The 20743-nt window shown below is 45.4% G+C and overlaps 1 protein-coding gene across 1 annotated transcript in view; it reads left to right on the forward strand.

Moving 5' to 3' along the window:
• The first annotated feature begins 2522 nt into the window (after positions 1-2522).
• Positions 2523-20743, forward strand: part of stat5a (signal transducer and activator of transcription 5a) — a 103038-nt gene continuing 84817 nt past the window's right edge. The window contains exon 1 of the mRNA XM_053615314.1: positions 2523-2655. The gene's annotated coding sequence lies outside the window, so the exon portion shown is untranslated. The remainder of the gene's footprint in view (positions 2656-20743) is intronic.

Consider the following 20743-nt stretch of genomic DNA (forward strand, 5'->3'; position numbering starts at 1 on the left):
CATGTTTTATTTTTTTAGCTTCCCTTCTTATAAACTATAAGATAAATGTTCTGCACTTATATCTTATATAGCACCTTTTTTTAAAACCTTAGCAGTTCTACAAAGCGCTTTACACTGGTTCTCATTCACCCGTTCACACACACACACGTGAATGGTACCAACGGTAGCAGAGCTGCCATGCAAGGCGCTAGCTTGCCAGCGGGACCAACTTGGGGTTCAGTGTCTTGCCCAAGGACACTTCGGTATGTGGAGTCATGTGGAACCGCAATACGATTAGTGGATAATCCGTTCTACCACCTGACCCACAGCCACCCCATGTCCACAGCTGCCCTGTGTCTTACATCTCAAAATAGAGGACCTCTCTGTGGTAACAATGGCATCACCCCTTCACAGCATACTATATAAAAATATAATATCTGTGCCTAATTTGGGATTTGGCCACACCGTCCAGACCATGAAGCTCATGATGCTATTAATCTCAAATTCATGTTGCTTGGGGGGAACCCTGGATAATTTGAATATATTGATGTTTTTTTTTTTCCCCTCAACTCCTGAAAAACCAAGTTCACCAGGTTGTGTTGAAAAATGTTGAATATTTGTTTGGGTGTGTGTTTTGTCAGTGCACATCTAGACTGATGCCATTCCTTTTACGTTTGGAAGGGTGACTTCTGGAAATTTATCTTAAGACTGACTGAACGAGCACAAGAATCAAACACCTGCGTTCTACCACATACGCTAGCCTAGATGAGCCTCTAGACAGTCTGAACTTTAAAGAAAGCCTCTCTTGTGTGAGGTTAAAAAAAAATAAAAATAAAGATCAGTAACTTACCAACAGCGCACCCTGATTGACTTTTCATTGTCACCGGGGACTTTAACCACACACATCAGTAATCAGTGCTGCAACTTATTGTACAAACGTTTTAGACCTTGTTTACCTGAACTGTAATAATTATATACGGCTCCTACACCCTTCACGGTGCTTACGAGGCGGCACTCTGCCCCCACATCTCTGTTCTGCTAATCCGGTATACAGACCACTTCTGAAACATGCCGAGCTGGTTCTGAAACAGGGGACAACCTGGTCCCAGGGAGCCATTTACACTCAGCACTTCAGGACTGCTTTGAACGTACAGACTGGAATAGATTCAGAGAGGCTGCTACATACCACAACACCACAGACTTGGAGGAATACACAGCAGCAGTGACTGGCTACATCAGCAAGTGCATAGATGATATGAATTCCTTCAAGACCATCAGCACATGTACAAATCAGAGACCCTGGATGACCATGTCACCTCCAAGGCTCTGTAGATTAATTATAAGGGTCAATTTGTCTGCGTTATGCTGTGGCAGGTTGTGGTATGTCTAACCTGAGTGTAAATGGAAAACAAAACCAAGAGCTCACAGCTTGGACAAATTCAGTATTCAGCTGTATATCGCAATAAAGTTATGTGTTTGTATATGTGTGTGTGTGTGTGTATGTGCATTTGTATCTAAGTGTGTGGGTGCGTGCGTTTGTATATGCGTGAGTGTGTGAGTATTTATGTGCATTTGTATATACATGTGTGTGTATATGCACGTGTGTATTTATGTGCATTTGTATATATATATGTATGTGTGTATATGCGTGTGTGTGTGTATTTATGTGCATTTGTATATGTGTGTTTGTATATGCGTGTGTATATGTGTGCGTGTGTGTATGTAAACATCTCGTTACTATGAGAAAACATTTTGTTATGTGAAAAACGTCTCATTTTGAGATAAATGTCTCAAAAACAACATCATTGATCTTGTTTTTATGAGATAACCCACATGGTCACCAGTACATTTAGCCAAGAGTCACAGTTGACAGGAAAACCCCCCAAAATTTTTCTTCTCAAATTTCTTAAACTAATGCTTGCATTCAGAGTATAAGGTGTCTGTGTGTGTGTGTGTGTGTGTGTGCATTTAGGAGTGCACCTCCACTCATTGTCAGACAGTGTTTGATGACTAAAATACCTCTCTCTCTCTCTCTCTCCCTCTCCAGTATCAGCCAGAGGAGGATGTCCTCCAGAAGACTTTTTAATTCATTATTTTCACTTTATTTTTAAAGCACACCGTGGTATCGACTTTCGTGTACTTTTGGTGGTATCGGTACCGACTACTAGATTTTTGGTATCGTGACATCCCTAGTGTGTGTATGTGTGTGTGTCCATGGCAGCGCGTGCCGCCGGGATTAATTGGGAACGTGCGCGTCTCCGGTAAACTCGCGTGCGCTCACGCCTCTTCGCGCCCCACCGCGTATTCAGACCCCGAGCCTGTGAGTGTTTCACAGCCTGACCAAAACAAAACAAACCACAGCATGCACTTTATATGTGACTATAAATGTTTAGCGGATATAGCACATAAAATAGGAAAAACAAACAACAACAACAAAAACAGTCGAGAAAACAACAGCGAGGAAACAACACCGGAAGTGGGCGGTTAAGAGAGAGAGCGCGAGAGAGAGAGAGAGAGAGAGAAGTGAAAAAGTGCACAGCCCGCTGGTGGAAGCGGACACACGGGCAGCTCGGGTTCTTTCCTCGCCCTTCTCTTCTCTTCTCTCTGTAGATATTAACCGGAGCTTCCTGCTGCACTTTTATGCGACTCGACAGCGCAGTTCACCACCCTGCCGAGGTAAGTCTCCTCCTCTCCTGCCCTTCTAGCTCGTCTTCAACGCTTTTCTTCGTTATTTTTGTACAGCCGCTTCGTAAACAAACTAACTGTCCAAACCGTGTGTGTGTGCGCGCGTGCGCGCGTCTCGCGAGCTTTCTGACACTTGGGTAATATCTGTTTGTGATATTAACTTTACAGCTGAGTCGACATCATCATCATCATCATCATCATCATCATTTTTCTCCCATTAATATCGGATATTGTTTTAATAAAGTGGAATGATAGGGTTATCTGGTGTTTTCTCAAAGCTTCTGACACAATTTATTGGATTAACAGACACTCAGAGACGCTCCAGCTCCACTCAGTTGTATGTAGGGCTGGCTGTGTCTCAATCCGTACTACCGCACTAAACAGTGTACACACGGGGACGGTACAGTTAGCGGTGGTCGCTAAGTAGTGATGACTGTTTAGTAGGTTAGTATGCGGTTTGGAACGAAGCCTCGCGAGCTGCATTCCTATCCCACATTCCGACCAGAATAGCAGCGTAATTTATTAGTGACGTTTTGTTTTTTTAATTTAATATATCTTTAAAAATAAATAAATAAATAAATAAATTAATTAAAATAAATGATTGTCCGACGTTTTTAAAATGTACAGCCCAAGCCCGCAGAAATGAACTTTCGTAACGGTCCGAGTTACTCCATTCTGAAGTGACGTTAGCTGGAATTACGACACTTGTCACTTGGTTTAAAAACAAGGCTAAAGTTTAGCAATGGTGATTAGCCACGCGCGTGCGCTCGCTCGCTCATTCAGATTAGAAAGTTCACAAACAGATACGCGACAAATAAATAAACGTCTGATGGATGTGTTTCTGTTTCTAAATAAGACCACGAAGATGTGTGTGGGTGTCGTGAAAGATTAAAAAAAAAAAAAAAAAAAAAGGCGTCTTGTGACTGACTGACTGACTGACTGACAAGAAGCGTCGCGCGTGCTGTTAGTCTGTAATGCTAGTTCAGCACTTGTTTGTTTTTAGCCGTTTAAACCGTTATTCAGCGGATCAGGTTGCGCGAGCGGCGCTGCTGAGGTGACAGGGCTGTGACCGGATTTCAGATTAGATAACCTAACATCTCTGCCTGTTTTTCTTTGGTTTAAAGTGTGTTTCAGGGTGAACCTGCCGACTTGGTCTACTTTCAGTTTCAGTGAAGTGTGTAAGACGCGCTCTGTACTGTGTTTAGATGCTGTCTGGATCAGGGGTTTTCACATGGGTTTAATCCAGGGACCTGGTTCCGAGAATACACTCATTAACCATGCGCGCCATGCAAACAAACAGACAAACAAACAAAAGAATCCCCATCAGCATCTCGTTATTACAAGAAATGAACTGGAGAAAAGGAGAAAACATATCGTTATTACGAGGAGGAAACATCTCGTGACTACGAGGAGGAAACATCTCGTGACTACGAGGAGGAAACATCTCGTGACTACGAGGAGGAAACATCTCGTTATTACGAGAAAACATCTCGTTACTACGAGGAGGAAACATCTCGTTACTACGAGGAGGAAACATCTCGTTATTACGAGAAAACATTTTGTTACTACGAGGAGAAAACATCTCGTTACTACGAGAAAACATTTCGTTATTACGGGGAGAAAACATCTCGTTATTACGAGGAGAAAACGTTATTATTACGAGAAAACTTTGTTATTGCGAGAAAACAACTTGTGAAAAAGTCTCATTTTGCGATAAATGTCTCAAAAACAACATAATTGAACTTGTTTTTATGAGATAACCCACATGGCCACCAGTGCATTTAGCCAAAAGTCACAGTTGACAGAAAAAAACCCAAATTTTTCTTCCACAGTGAGATCTGAACGTCACTGAGCAGCGTAGACGACATCGATATTAGTACACGCACATTACGAAGGATTCATAATCCCAGCATTTATACAGAAACATGCTAACATACCCAAATGCTAACCATAATGACCTTGATATTCATTGATGGTAATCTCCAACAGCATCATGTGATTTTAAAACAGCAGTACAGTCAGAGACCCCCTGGATATACATCACAGACACCAGTTCAACAACCGTTGATTCAGGAGATCTTGGAGATCATTCCCAGCTTCTGCTCAGCATGTTGGGTAATTTTGTGCGCATATCTGTGGCCACGAGCATGACCTCCAGACACAAAGGCCATGGTTGAGTGTAACTGGAGAGGTTATCAGTCTTTATCAGTTTTGACCAGTTCACTGACTGCTGTGCTGGTTTCTTTGACATCCATAGGATTATTTAAAGCGCACCTATTATAGTTTTGAAATGTGCCGAATTTTGTGTTAAAGGTCTCATGCTATAGATTTACATTCATCCAAGGTCCAAAAACACTTTAACGTGCTCCTAATTTAAACTGCAGCATTACCTTTTTCCCCCAGAGTCACAAACGACTCGTTAAATGATCCGTTCTAAATGATTCGTTCTAAACTCCTCCTTTCAGAGAGCGTACTCTGCTCTGATTGGTCAGACATCCCAGTCTGTTCTGATTGGTCTACTGCTGTCAGTGTGTTTCAAAAAGGAAACGCCCACTACCATAACGAGTTTCAGCTCCGTCTGTCAGCGAGCGGGTGATGAAGATCAGAGGCGGGGCTTTTTGTTACAAACCTACGTCGGTTAGTGCAGGAAGTAAAGTCTGGAATCACCGACGACTCGTTTCGGCTGTTCAGAATCGATTCCTTCTTTTGGGAGTCGATAACTCCGTTTGATTTTTGAAACTTTGCAGACTTTTTACATTCACAAACAGCTCTATAACACACTACATGAAAGGTAATATTTGGAAAACCATAATGGGTGCAGTTTAACAGAGTGAGATTCTTACCTCTGACGCTGATGCATTTGTTGTCAAACCTGTTGCATGTTGTCTGATGACCTGGTCAGTCTCAGCGGTCACGAGCGTTACACAAGTGCAGAAGCTTGATTCCACAAAGACAAAAGCACCTGGGCTGGACAACAAATATGGACGGGAGATCATAGTGAAGTTGTGTTGCTAGATAATGTAGAGGCGATATGGTTTTGCAAAACATCATCAAACAGAGAACCTGCATGTCTGGAAGACTTAAAGATCGGTCTGCCTTATTTGTTCTACATGTGAGTGTTGTGTTTCTTCCAAACATCTAGAAAAATACTCATCTGGAACATCTCTCTCTCTCTCTCCCTCTCTCTCTCTTCATCCCTCTCACTCTTTCTCTCCCTCTCTCTTTCTCTTTCTTTCTCTCTCTCCCTCTCTCTCTTTCTCTCTCTCCATCCCTCTCACTCACTCTCTCTCTCTCTTTCTTTCTCTCTTTCTCTTTCTCTCTCTCTCCCTCTCTTTCTTTCTCTCTTTCTCCATCCCTCTCTCTCTCTTTCTCTTTCTTTCTCTCTTTCTCTCTCTCTTTCTTTCTCTTTCTCTCTCTTTCTCTCCCTCTCTCTCTTTCTTTCTCTCTCTTTCTCTCTCTCCATCCGTCTCACTCTCTCTCTTTCTTTCTCTTTCGCTTTCTCTCTCTCTCTCTCTTTCTCTTTCTTTCTCTCTTTCTCTTTCTCTCTCTCCATCCCTCTCTTTCTCTCCCTCTCTCTTTCTCTTTCTTTCTCTCTTTCTCTCTGTCCATCCCTCTCTTTCTCTCCCTCTCTCTCTTTCTCTTTCTTTCTCTCTCCCTCTCTCTCTTTCTCTCTCTCTCCCCCCTCACTCTCTTTCTTTCTCTCTCTCTTTCTCTTTCTTTCTCTCTTTCTCTCTCTCTCTCTCCCTCTCTTTCTTTCTCTCTCTCCCCCTCTCACTCTCTTTCTTTCGCTCTTTCTCTCTCTTTCTCTCTCTCTCTCTCTCTCTCTCTCTCTGACGAATATTAGAAGCGCTGCAAATTGTAGAAAATTAATCAGCACCTTCTGACCAATCAGATTCAGGAGCTCAGCAGTAACGTCGTATAGTGATGAACAAACAACATAGCGAATTGCTATAGATTAAACGTTTTAAAAAAAAAAGACAAAATGACACAGAACTCACTCGCACATCCTGAAGATATCTGGTGGCTACAGATTTGTTCGAAGCTCTCAATTCTTGGTCTTAATTCCTGATCTAAGATCGCAATGCTTGGTTGGGTTTGTGTTTCGGTGCCAGACGAACTGTACCGAAGTGCCTGTGGCAGCTTGTTCGCTGTGTTACTTCAAGGCAAACTTTTTGCGGTAAACGTCTCAAAATACAAAATTCTTAAAATGCCGTAGACAAAAAAAGAACCCTGATGAAACGCGGCGCGTTATATAATCGACGGCCCTGGATATTGAGATTTGTGTGAGTCTTGAGTCAGCATTCAGCAAAAAGAAACCACATTGTACCTAAAATAATCAAGCATGCACCCAACACTGTGTTTACTGCTTTCAGACTGCTTTATTTAGCTCTCATTTGGTGTGTGTGTGAGGGAGAGAGCGAGAGCACATACTGGAGGAGTGATGCCGGGGCAGGATTGTTGTAGGCGTCAAACTGTAGACCACACACGATTTGAGATCCTGTCAGTGCAACAGAATAAACAAACAAAAGGGTGCAAGCAAATTTCACGGTAGTCCGGTGACGTTATATCGCATGTGTGCAGTTGTGTTTACCGGTTCTCACTCTTCACAGACACAGATGAGTCACTCGGAAGGTTTTTAAGACCTGAGGTTGACGCTAGAGGGTCTCTGTGGTCAGAGTTTCTGTTTTCTTGGGGGGGTTTTTTCCCCGATAGTGGCTAGATGGCTACGAAGCCTCGTTTGTCACTTGGGTATTTAAACACCGCAAATGAAACATGAGACATGTTGGGGGTTTTTTTAAGGCTGAAGTGGAAGATATATATATATTTGTCCCACAGAAGCTTGAACCTAAACATTAGAAGGCCAAGTACACAGTGTGAATGTTTCCCGTCATCTCTGTTAAGACACTGGAGGCCCTGGGACAACCGGCTACGGCTCGGGGTTTGCACCTCGCGTGTTCGGGATTAGTAGGCGTAACGTTGCGACGGTGTTAAGAAGACACCTGAAGGGTCATCTCTTCTTTGAGGTTCTTTATGAGTTACTAATCACTACCTGTTGTTGTTTTTCTTGCAGAGAAAACGGACAGATTTGTCTCTGTGAAGCAAAACACGTGTCAGAACCTAGAGCCAATCAGTGTCTTGTGTCCGAGCGCATGGTTTGTCTGGTTTGGTGTTTGAGCATATTTTAAAGTTCTCTCTTTCTTTTGCCTCTCGTATCAGTCTCGTATCTCCCACCGTGGCCCTGTGTGTGCGGAGTTTACGTGTTCTCCCCGTGCTGCGGGGGTTTCCTCCGGGTACTCCGGTTTCCTCCCCCAGTCCGAAGACATGCATGGTAGGCTGATTGGCGTGTCTGAAGTGTCCGTAGTGTATGTGATTGTGCCCTGCGATGGATTGGCACCCTGTCCAGGGTGTACCCCGCCTTGTGCCCGATGCTCCCTGGGATAGGCTCCAGGTTCCCCCGTGACCCTGAAAGGATAAAGCGGTATAGAAGGTGGATGGATGGATCAGTCTCGTATCCTTCTTGCAGCTGCGAGGGGAAGCGCCGCCAAGCTGGCACTAATCGGTTGTCCAGCTCATGGTATGAGAAATAAAGAATGCGTGAGCTTTGGAAGGGGATCCGTACAAGAAGAGGTCAAGGGTGACACCTCAGTGAAAACCATAACCATAAATACTCCCGATCGTATTTCATCTAGAGTCACACCGAAGCTGCGTGCGTCTCCACATGCCTGCTCTACGCTCGGATCCCTCACACACATCAAGCTACTGAGCTTAGGGTTTCTCGGTCGAGAACCTCCACAGCGATCGTCAGCGAATTCCTCTCAGCCGTGTCTGCGAAATAACCCTCCGAGTTTACGCGACAATTCCGCACAAGCTGCCGAGCGCCAGAGTTAACGATGAGGTTTACACATCACGATGTTTGAAGACATTTCTGTGATGCACAGAACGAATAACACTTCGCAAAACAGTCATGCTGCCTTTTTTAAAAAAATCAATCAATCAATCAATTCATTAATTAATTAATTAAATACAAACCTGAAAAATTATACTTTTTATGTAACGTTTAAAAAAACGAAAAAATTTAATACTGAAACGTCAACATTTTACAAATGTAAGGATTTTAACTCCCTAAAATAAGTCCATGAAAACACCATATCAGCTGTGGTAAATATTATAAGTAATAAATAAATAAGTAAATAATCTGTATAAAAAAAAAAAAAAAGAAAAAAGAAAAGAAATTTAAAAAAGTACAAAATTCTAACATCGGCTCATCTGCTTCCGGTCTGTTTACAAGAATCAAACGAACGAATGAACAAAGAAATAAATAACAGTAACGTTTACAATGAACAATATTTGACACAGTGCATTTGAATGAATTTGCTTTATGAATTAGTAAAACCAACCAACCAAATAAATAAATAAATGCAGCTGTAGAAATAGTAACTTTACAGTTGTACAATCTGTACAAAATTCTAACATCAGATCAGCAGCTTCCGCTGTGTTTGTAAAATAAACAAGCAAACAAGATAAACAATCAGTGATAATATTACCATTAACAAGTATAGCAGTTATATAATTAAATCAGCAGCTTCCTATCTGTGTTCGTAAAAGAAATTCTCTGTAACAAGTAGGGACTTTTTACCATTTGGTCATTTGGTCAGGGGGATGGGCAGGGCTGGAGAGCCAGGGGGCGGGGGGATGGTCAGTGGGGTGGCGGTGTCTGTGTACTCAACCTGAAGGTAAATTTCTGTTTATATGGACTGAGTGTGTGTGTGTGTGTGTGTGTGTGTGTGAGCAGCTGTTTCCCAATAGGAAGCTGCTCTGTTCTCTGCATGAAGTCCTGTAGCTTCAAGAGAGAGGGAGTGGGAGAGAGAGAGAGAGAGTGGCAGAGAGGGAGTGGGAGAGAGAGAGAGAGTGGCAGAGAGGGAGAGGGGAGAGAGAGGGAGGGGAGTGGGAGAGTGGCAGAGAGGGAGGGGAGTGGGAGAGTGGCAGAGAGAGAGAGGGGAGTGGTAGAGAGGGAGAGAGAGGAGAGAGAGAGAGGGGGGGAGTGGCAGAGAGAGAGAGGGGAGTGGTAGAGAGGGAGAGAGAGGAGAGAGAGAGAGGGGGGGAGTGGGAGAGAGAGGAGAGAGAGAGGGGGGGAGTGGGGGAGAGAGAGAGGGGGGGAGTGGGAGAGAGAGAGAGAGAGAGTGGCAGAGAGGGAGAGAGTGGCAGAGAGGGACAGGGGAGAGAGAGGGAGGGGAGTGGGAGAGTGGCAGAGAGGGAGGGGAGTGGGAGAGTGGCAGAGAGAGAGATGGGAGTGGTAGAGAGGGAGAGGGAGGGGAGTGGGAGAGTGGCAGAGAGGGAGGGGAGTGGGAGAGTGGCAGAGAGAGAGATGGGAGTGGTAGAGAGGGAGAGAGAGGAGAGAGAGAGAGGGGGGGAGTGGGAGAGAGAGGAGGGAGAGAGGGGGGGAGTGGGAGAGAGAGAGAGGGGGGGAGTGGGGGAGAGAGAGAGGGGGGAGTGGGGGAGAGAGAGAGAGAGTGGCAGAGAGGGAGAGAGTGGCAGAGAGGGACAGGGGAGAGAGAGGGAGGGGAGTGGGAGAGTGGCAGAGAGGGAGGGGAGTGGGAGAGTGGCAGAGAGAGAGATGGGAGTGGTAGAGAGGGAGAGAGAGGAGAGAGAGAGAGGGGGGAGTGGGAGAGAGAGGAGAGAGAGAGGGGGGGAGTGGGAGAGAGAGAGAGAGAGTGGCAGAGAGGGAGAGAGTGGCAGAGAGGGACAGGGGAGAGAGAGGGAGGGGGAGTGGGAGAGTGGCAGAGAGGGAGAGGGGAGAGAGAGAGAGGGGGAGTGGGAGAGTGGCAGAGAGGGAGGGAGAGAGAGGGGAGTGGGAGAGTGGCAGAGAGAGAGAGGGGAGTGGTAGAGAGGGAGAGAGAGGAGAGTGGCAGAGAGAGAGAGAGGGGAGTGGTAGAGAGAGGAGAGTGGGGGAGAGAGAGAGAGGGGAGTGGTAGAGAGAGGAGAGTGGGGGAGAGAGAGAGTGGGAGAGTGGCAGAGAGGGAGGGAGAGAGAGGGGAGTGGGAGAGTGGCAGAGAGAGGAGAGTGGGGGAGAGAGAGAGAGGGGAGTGGTAGAGAGAGGAGAGTGGGGGAGAGAGAGAGGGGAGTGGGAGAGAGAGAGGGGAGTGGTAGAGCGAGAGAGAGGGGAGTGGGAGAGTGGCATAGAGAGAGTGGGAGAGAGAGGGAGAGAGTGAGTGGCAGAGAGGGGAGAGGGAGAGTGGCAGAGAGAGAGAGGGAGAGTGGTAGAGGGAGAGAGAGGGGAGTGGGAGAGTGGCAGAGAGAGGAGAGTGGGGGAGAGAGAGAGAGGGGAGTGGTAGAGAGAGGAGAGTGGGGGAGAGAGAGAGGGGAGTGGGAGAGAGGGAGAGAGTGGCAGAGAGAGAGAGGGGAGTGGTAGAGCGAGAGAGAGGGGAGTGGGAGAGTGGCATAGAGAGAGTGGGAGAGAGAGGGAGAGAGTGAGTGGCAGAGAGGGGAGAGGGAGAGTGGCAGAGAGAGAGAGGGAGAGAGTGAGTGGCAGAGAGAGAGGGGAGAGTGGTAGAGCGAGAGAGAGGGGAGTGGGAGAGTGGCATAGAGAGAGTGGCAGAGTGGGAGAGAGAGGGAGAGAGTGAGTGGCAGAGAGAGAGGGGGAGAGGGAGAGAGAGAGTGGCAGAGAGAGACAGGGGAGAGGGAGAGTGGCAGAGAGAGAGAGAGAGGGGAGAGAGCGAGTGGCAGAGAGAGAGAGAGGGGAGAGAGAGAGTGGCACAGAGAGAGAGAGAGAGAGGGGAGAGAGAGAGTGGCAGAGAGAGAGAGAGGGGAGAGAGAGAGTGGCAGAGAGAGAGAGAGTGGCAGAGAGAGAGAGAGAGAGAGGGGAGAGAGAGAGTGGCAGAGAGAGAGAGAGAGGGGAGAGGGAGAGAGAGAGTGGCAGAGAGAGGGGAGAGGGAGAGAGAGAGTGGCAGAGAAAGAGGGGAGAGGGAGGGTGGCAGAGAGAGAGAGGGAGAGAGTGAGAGTGGCAGAGTGGGAGAGAGTGAGAGAGAGAGAGATTAACGTGTTTAGCGACACGATGACCTGCATCACACTCTTTTTCTGAAGGCCAGTTCAGAATTTTAGTCACTCTCCTGACAGATCAGATATTCTTCCTCTTGAAATGTTGTCGCTCAGAAAGACGTGACCGCTGTTCTGCTTTTATACACCAGGTATATATTTTCTACATTTTTTTGCTTTGTGTGCGTGCACGAGTGGCGTGTAACTCCACAGAGATCCAGTCACAGCACACCTTCTGTGCACGCCAAGCTTTATTTAAAATGGTAAGCTACAATAGTGTGATGATTGTGCAAAGTGTTCGTACCAATAAACCCAAGCATGACCTTTATTCTCTTTCCTGCCGTCTCACGGCAGGTTTGTTACCCTCGTGTCACTCCTCGCTTGTCGTGTGTTGCACTGAATATGAGAGTATATAAAAATATAACCGTTTCATACTGATCGTTGATTATGGACGAAGCTTCATTCTAACTTCGCTTAGTCAAGCAGGCTAACTGTACGAGCTATGCACACTCACCAGAGGCACCGACGAGCTCTGCCGCTTCCTTCCAAGCTTCGTTTTCCTCCGTTGCGATTCACAGTATGCGAAAGGATAAGATGATACTACGTTTGCATGTCTTTCTGTCATTTCTCCATGTCGAATTGAAAAATAAACGAGGACTATTTGCAGGTAGGAACACTAATTGTGGGGGGAAAACTTGGTACTACACACGGCGTAGAATCGGTCCAAGTCCGTTTGGGTTCGTTGCTTTACTGCGACAAACCTAATTCGTATAGAATCGAGAAAATGAAATATTGTTTGTTGCGCTGACGCTTTCACGTTCGCTACCGTGTCGGGAACGTACGTAGAAATGTAGGGAACGTATGCGTGAACGTATGGGTAGTGAAGTGCGTTATTGTTATAGCCGACTCGGTTTCAGTTAGCGCTCGTGACCTGCGATGGGTTAGCACCCCGTCCAGGGTGTCCCCTAACGTGCGCCCCAAGTTCCCGCGGTATAGAAGATGGATGGATGGATATTTATAGCATTTTTATTGTCACATATGCAAGCACAGTGTGATGCTTTTCTTTGCATAGCTTAGCTTGTTAATAATCTGGGGTCAGAGCGCAGGCTCAGCCATGATATCCTGGAGCAGAGAGGGTTAAGATCCTCACTCCAGGGCCTGACCGATGGCAGCTCGTCCGCGTCAGGACGCGAACTAATGACCTTTTGATCAGTCTTAATCGGTGAGTGAGCACAGCCACGTTAGGTGTCATGCTCACAAACAGCAGATTCGATACGTGGTCCTCTTGAAAAGCGTGATCTGGGGTTCTCTTGAACCAACCACATCAGGTACATGGTCTGCACTTATATAGCACTTTTATCCAAAGCGCTTTACACTGTGTCCCATTCGCACACCAATGGTAGCACAGCTGCCATGCAAGGCGCTAACTTGCCATCGGGAGCAACTTGGGGTTCAGTGTCTTGCCCAAGGACTCTTCGGTATGTGGAGTCACGAGGGCCGGGAATCGAACCGTCAACCCTACGATTAGTGAACAACCCGCTCTACCACCTGAGCTACAATCGCACAGAGGTGTGATGCAGAGTAAATTGATTGGTTTCATTTGTCACATGACGTATTGTTCATACTTTTGTAATACAGAGGAACGAGTTGTTCAGGTTCTTGATCTACAAAACCAGACATTTCGAGGACTGGAGCACTGTAATTCATTCACTTTAGTCTTGAAATCGTCTTTTATATTCGATCGGCTACGTGTTTCTAGGTGTTCTTGCACGGTAACATGATGATGATAATGAGTCTTTATTGGTCAGATATACATATGCACAGTGAAATTCTTTTCTTCGCATAGTCCAGCATGTCAGGAAGTTGGGGTCAGAGCACAGAGTCAGCCATGATACAGCGCCCCCTGGAGCAGAGAGGGTTAAGGGCCTTGCTCAAGGGCCCAACAGTGGCAGCTTGGCAGTGCTGGGGCTTGAACCCCCGACCTTCCGATCAGTAACCCAGAGCCTTAACCGCCAAGCCACCACTTCCCCTAACATGCCATCCATCCAGCAAACTGGGTAATCCTTGTGCTCAAACGTGGCGTATGGAATTGCGCAATCAAGCCACGGGTTGGATGGAATTCTTCTCCGTGAAAGCAAACCTGTGGTCACGTAGAAGCCCCACCCCCTGAACAAACCCGGACTCTGTCCTGGGTGCGGACTTGTACATTGTATATTCGGGCCAAGTGTGAAAAAGCCAAAAGCAGCCGTTTATACTGAGAAACCGCATGTGATTCTGGACAAGGAGTCCTGCAGCAGTTACAGCCTTTATCTGTCAGCTTTCCAAGTCTCAGTAAAAAGGGTTTTGGTTTCTGGTCCTCTTTGAAACATTAGTTGCTTTGGACACTCTATCTGTATCATGTTTGTTATACTGAGAGGTTTTAGGCAAATGAAGTCCAGAACAGTGAAGTTCGTACCCTAAAAGATAGTAAAAGCACCATCATGGATAGTTGTATGGTGTGCATGGACATTTACAAGTCCTGTTTGATTGGATGTAATGCTGAACTGATCAGTGGATACGATGGAACTACTTACACCGTGTTCTTGGAGTCTGCGGCTACTTTTCAGAGCAGCGTTTTACTAACTCGGGGCTGTTCCCTGTCGGAATGTCGCTCTCTCGGCCCGATCGAAAACGCACTTCCATCTTTACACGCCGCCGAAGCTTCTCCATCCGTACGAGTCAGTAATATCATTTTATCTACCACTCGGACGCATCAGATGCTTCCCCATCAGCGCTGCCGTTGGTCAACCTCGACTCGAACATGTACACCATAACTCCAAAAACGCACCGCGTCTCATCGTCTACGACAGCGCTTCTCAAAGTGGGGTCCGTGAATCATAGCCACAGGGGTCTGTGAAGCACAGCGAGGACTTGCGTGGTTTTTTTTTTTTGGGGTGGAAGTCACAACCCACTATTATTCAAGCGATTACTATATTTAGGGGTCCAAGCACCAACTCGGCTCTTATGTGCTCTATCTATGGAGAGCTCAGGAATAGAAAGCTATATGGCGATAGAAATATTATTTGACAAATTTAAGTGAATCTGGACTGAAGGGGTGCCCTGCGATGGATTGGCACCGTGTCCAGGGTGTACCCCGCCTTGTGCCCGATGCTTCCTGGGATAGGCTCCAGGTTCCGCCGTGACCCTGAAGAAAAAGGATAAGCGGTATAGAAGATGGATGGATGGACTGAAGGGGGAGGGGCTTTGGGGTTGCAGTTAAAGGGGTCTGTGGCTGCAAGAAGTTTGAGAATCATTGTTCTAGGATATCGTCCTCTTTAAAGTCAGCGGACGTGGGTGAAAGCGGCAGTGTGAAATCATCTCTAGTCGAAAAAAGGCTCCAGCTGAGCTCCTCTCCGTTCTCCATATTTAGCTAGATAGCTAAGCTCCTGTCAAGTTTGTTTAGATTTGGTGGGTGTTTGGTGGTTGCCACTGGTTGTTGTTGGAGTCAAGCATTTCAACACGGCATCACTCTGACTTCCTGTTTCAAAAGGAATCAAATCACAGTTGTCATGAGGCCTTTACGTTTAGGCACGTAAAAGCAAAGAACGGTTAGGGTTAGGGTTGTGAAACGTTGAGTTAATGGCGAAATTCCCCAGAGGAAGTGACACGCTTGTATCTATGGTTCTTTTTTGCTCTCCAACTGACTTACTGACTTATCTCGTTTCACCCTATGATCCTTCCTCGTTGTCGAGTGCGTGTGTGCGCGCGCGTGTGTGTGTGTGTGTGTGTGTTTGGGTGTGTGAAAGAGAGAGAGGTTCTGGGTTTGCCGGGTTTACCCTTTATCAGATGAGCCATGTTTGTTTTGTGTCAAAGTCTTTTGCAAGTGACCTTGACTAAAATCCACTCTCTCATACAGTATACACTCTCAATTTTCTATCCATATCACACTTTATTTTGGTATTTCTCTCTCTCCGCTCTCCACATTTTCACTTATCTGTACGGTGGAATCAGTATAGAGGAAGTGTTGATCGTATCTTACGCTGTGATCTAACATCACACGCATTATCACATACAAGGTTTCTGCTAGCCGGTAAACAATGCTATTCGACTCTGCACGATCGGCCAATTCAGATCCTGCCGGACGCGGTGTCCGGTAAAAATATCAACTTGAAGGACATACAGATTTTGACGTGAGTAAGTACTTATCAGTTTTTAAAATGTAGGTTCTTTTATTCAAATAATATGCATGGCTTTTAAAATGAATATAGGCGATATGCTGAAGAAAAAATACATATATCGCTGTTTAAATGTAGCTGTTTATCAGAGGACAGTGGTCAGCACGTTCACCTCACACCTCCAAGGTCTGGGGTTCGAGTCCCGCTGTATGTGGAGTTTGCATGTTCTCCCCGTGCTGCGGGGGTTTCCTCCGGGTACTCCGGTTTCCTCCCCCAATCCAAAGACATGCATGGTAGTCTGATTGGCGTGTCCAAAGTGTCCGTAGAGTATGAATGGGTGTGTGAGTGTGTATGTGATTGTGCCCTGCGATGGATTGGCACCCTGTCCAGGGTGTACACCGCCTCGTGCCCGATGCTCCCTGGGATAGGCTCCAGCTCTCCCGTGACCCTGAAAAGGATAAAGCGGTATAGAAGATGGATGAATACTATTGTGCATTTTTTTTTATCATGTTCTGCATAGTTTCAAGGTTATTTGTATAATTAAGAAATGGAGGAAAAAAAAAACAACTATTGTACCTATAAGATGCGTCATGCAGTCGTGTATTCAGCTTTTCATCTTAGCAAGCAGCATTTTTAACCATCTAAAAGCTGTTCCTATGGCAACTGAATCTAGACGAAAACTAACAATAGACGAGTGACTCAAATATACCTGTACCCATGATGTAACTTCTTTTCGTCGAAAGACAGACTGGATCCAAACTTTATCAGGAAATTTGGATCAACATTGAAGCATGGTGGCGGTGGTGCGGGTGAGAGGGAGTTTCTCTCTTCCCCTCCCCCGTTCCTTTCTGGCTCCCGCTCCCCTCCCCTCCCTTTATATTAAATGACAAAACACAGTTCTGCTAACAAAGTGCCAGCAATACGGTAATACTGCATTACCCCAGGTAAACGGGGAAGAAATAGTACAAAAGTACATTGTGTCCAATCAGCTACTTGTATGTATCAGAAACATGAATTCTGCTCTCTAGCAGAAAATCCTAAAGGAGAATCTTCACTCCAGTCTTCAGTCCGTAAGTTGAAACTCAAGCGCAACTGGATTCTGCAGCAAGGCAATGATCCAAAGCATAGGAGTAAATCCACCTCTGAATGGCTCATTCAAAAGCAAAATTACAGTTTTGGAGTGGCCTAGTCAAAGTCCTGACTTTGAACCAATTGAGATGCTGTGGCAGAACCTTAAACAGGCAGTTCATGCTTGAAAACCCTCCAGTGTGGCTGAACTAAAGCAGTTAGAAAGCAGCAAAAAGAGTGGGTCAAAATTCCACCGAAACATTGACTACGTTTACATGGACAGCAGTAATCTAATTATTGACCTTATTCTGAATAAGATAATATTGTGATTAAGGTGTTTACTTGAGTCGCTTTTAGAATATTCCTTTCATGTTCCCATTTTACATGTTATAGAACATAATTAGATTAACAGCACACGTCATTACGCCACCGCGCCACGCCGTCCGACGTCCCTCCAGAATTTCACGTATCGACATACAGTCCGTCTTCGTTATGGTACCGTATACAGTTTTGGGTGTTTTTATTTAATTTTTCACGAACACTTTAAGTGCAGTTAATTATTTGCCATGCTGTACGTGCTAATAGACGGCTGCTTGAAGCCGTGGGCTGCGTCCCAAACCGCGTACTTACCGTCTATATAGTAGCCGAGATGCATGTATTTTTCCCCACTACAAGTCTATAGACGGCAAGGACGCGGTTTGGGACGCAGCCGTGCTCTCTTGTTCGCCGTAAGATGTTGAGCGCTGCCGTGTGTGATCGTGTCCTGTCGCAGAATGCGCTGAAAACTCTCACACGACGTTCATAATGCGATTGAGGTGTGTACATGTCTGTCTATAATGCGACTAAAACAGGAATACTCCACACGTCTTAATTCCATTAGTACTTCGAGTATGACCTTAATTAGATTAAGGTAAGTAAAAATTGCTGTTTACATGGTAGTTTCTTAATCAAAGTATGGTCTTAATCAGGTTAAGAGTGGATTATTGTTGTCCGTGTAAACGCAGCTATTGTGAAAGACCGATCTCCAGTTTTCCGAAGCATCTGGTTGCAGTTACTGCTGCTAAAGGTAGCACGACCAGATTTAAGTTTAAGGGGGCAATTAGTTTTTCACATATGTGTTGGATAGCATTTTTATTTGTTTATTTTTTTCCTCAGTAAGATTTTTACAAAAATAAAAACCTGTATTGTGCGTTTACTCAGGTTGCCTTTGTTTTATATTGTATTTCGTTTAAAGATTATTTCGTATGAAACAGAAGAAATCAGGACAAATACTTTGTCACAGCTCTGCATACCCACTCCCGGTCTCCTGGCATTCTTGAATGATTCAACGTACACCTCTACGAATCCAATTTCAATTTCCAGCCTGTTGCATGGATCATAACCGGAGCATGCTGTACAGTAAGATACGTGTAATGTGGCACTCGCACTCGGGTATGGCTGCCAGTTGTGCAAGTTTCTCTACCGACAGCACACTGTGTTCTGGACATGTAAATAATGGCAGTGCTCCTAACAGCACACCACATGTCCACAGCTTGATTTGTGCTCCTGAATTTCAGCTTTTTACGCTCTTGTGTTTGTAGACGGATAAGTTAAAGTAAACGTCTTCACCTCATCTTTATCTCCCGCAGCCTCTCTCTGTACTTTAATGGATGTGCTTTGCTCAGTAAGCCACTAATAAGCTTGAGCAGGACAGAGCCACTTCTCTTCCTAGTGCTTTACAGCCTAATGATTTATACTGCAGGAGAGAGAGAGAGAGACAGAGAGAGAGACACAGAGAAGGAGAGAGAGAGACAGCGAGAGAGAGCTAGACAGAGAACAAGAGAGAGAGAGAGAGACAGAGAGAGGGAGATAGACAGAGAACGAGAGAGAGATATACAGAGACACAGAGAGAGAGAGACAGACACAGAGAGAGAGAGAGAACAAGAGCGAGATAGACATAGAGAGAGATATACAGAGACACAGAGAGAGAGACAGACACAGAGAGAGAGAGAGAGAGAGAGAGACAGAGAACGAGAGAGAGAGACAGACACAGAGAGAGAGAGACAGACACAGAGAGAGAGAGACAGAGAACGAGAGAGAGATAGACATAGAGAGATATACAGAGACACACAGAGAGAGAGAGACAGAGAACGAGAGAGAGATAGACATAGAGAGAGATATACAGAGACACACAGAGAGAGAGAGAGATAGACAGAGAACGAGAGAGAGAGAACGAGAGAGAGATAGACAGAGACACAGAGAGAGAGACAGACACAGAGAGAGAGAGAGACAGAGAACGAGAGAGAGATAGACATAGAGAGAGATATACAGAGAGAGAGAGACAGAGAGCGAGAGAGAGACAGAGAGCGAGAGAGAGAGACAGAACGAGAGAGAGAGACAGACACAGAGAGAGAGAGAGAGATAGACATAGAGAGAGATATACAGAGACACACAGAGAGAGAGAGACAGAGAACGAGAGAGAGAGAGACAGACACAGAGAGAGAGAGACAGACACAGCGAGAGAGAGAGACAGAGAGAGAGATATACAGAGAGACCGAGAGAGAGAGACAGACACAGAGAGAGAGAGAGAGAGACAGAGAATGAGAGAGAGAGAGACATAGAGAGAGAAATAACTGCATAACAAGCAGAAAGCAGCCAAGACAGATTTACAAATTCATCTCAAGACAGAAGTGAAAAGCAGATCTGCAACAGTAGCAACACACACACACACACACACACACACACCTGCTTACAGCTCTAATTTTATTTGACATAAAGCAGCTGAAATCAGCAGAAACGCCTGCACTGTTTTTTGTCGTACCCCCTCCCCCCTCCCCCTCACCTCTTGGGTCAGCTGCTTCCCTCTTATCACTGACCAGGTCCCTGAACTCTGACCTCTTTCCCAATCAAGCAAAATATGTCTGGATTAAACAGATTTTTTTTTTCCTCCAACACGTGACTGAGGGTTTCGCGGTTTCTTGGTAACATGACGAGCTTAAGTTCAAGAGAGCGTTTGGTGGAAGAACGCGTACTGCTTACAGCTGTTACACCATCACCGATGAAGTCCATTCATGGACCTTCTACGACATTAAACGTAACTATAGACGGATCGTAAGTACAACGCGTCGCGCGCGTCCGGATGTAATAATCGGCCAATTGTCGTTGTATACGAGCGATAAGACGTATTATTTCTTTAAATACTGGACACCTCTGGTGTTGTTCTAATCAGGTTACATCACACCGTCCTGCTGTTGATTATTTTCCCATAACAGCACAGCTCCTGAGTATTTCATTTCTCACATAGCAGAACAGATCCCGGAGCGGTACGAGCTTTACGACGTTTTATTTTCATTCCTCTCTCTCTCTCTCTCTCTCTCTCTCGATACACTGCACGTCATCCAAGTGACTACATTTAAACATTTAAAAAGAAACGTCTGACTTTTTCAGCCGACCCGGTGACTTTTTACTCCTTCCTGCAGTGTCAGCTCGGTTTAGAGAACATGCCCAGGATGATGTCTTGGTCAATGGATAAAATTAAAAATTAAAATAGATATTTGATTTAAAAAAAAAAAAAAAAAAAAAAAAAAGCTCTCACAAGAACAAATACTGTACTTTTTTAATTTTTTTTTAAAATTATTATTTAAATAAAAATGATCTGATGCATCAGCTCCTGTTTTTTTAAAAAAAATTAAAAAAAATTTTAATTAGGTACTTTCTCGTCTTGATTTTAGCAGAACAAGAAAAATAAACCTAACAGTAAGGCAACATTAAAGCTGCGGTAACTGTTTTGCACAACACTGGAAAAAGAGGTTAAAGTGTGTACTGTGTGTTTTTAAATTTGCTCT

Source organism: Ictalurus furcatus, chromosome 2 (assembly GCF_023375685.1).
Source record: "Ictalurus furcatus strain D&B chromosome 2, Billie_1.0, whole genome shotgun sequence".
In the NCBI taxonomy this organism is placed as follows: Eukaryota; Metazoa; Chordata; class Actinopteri; order Siluriformes; family Ictaluridae; genus Ictalurus; species Ictalurus furcatus.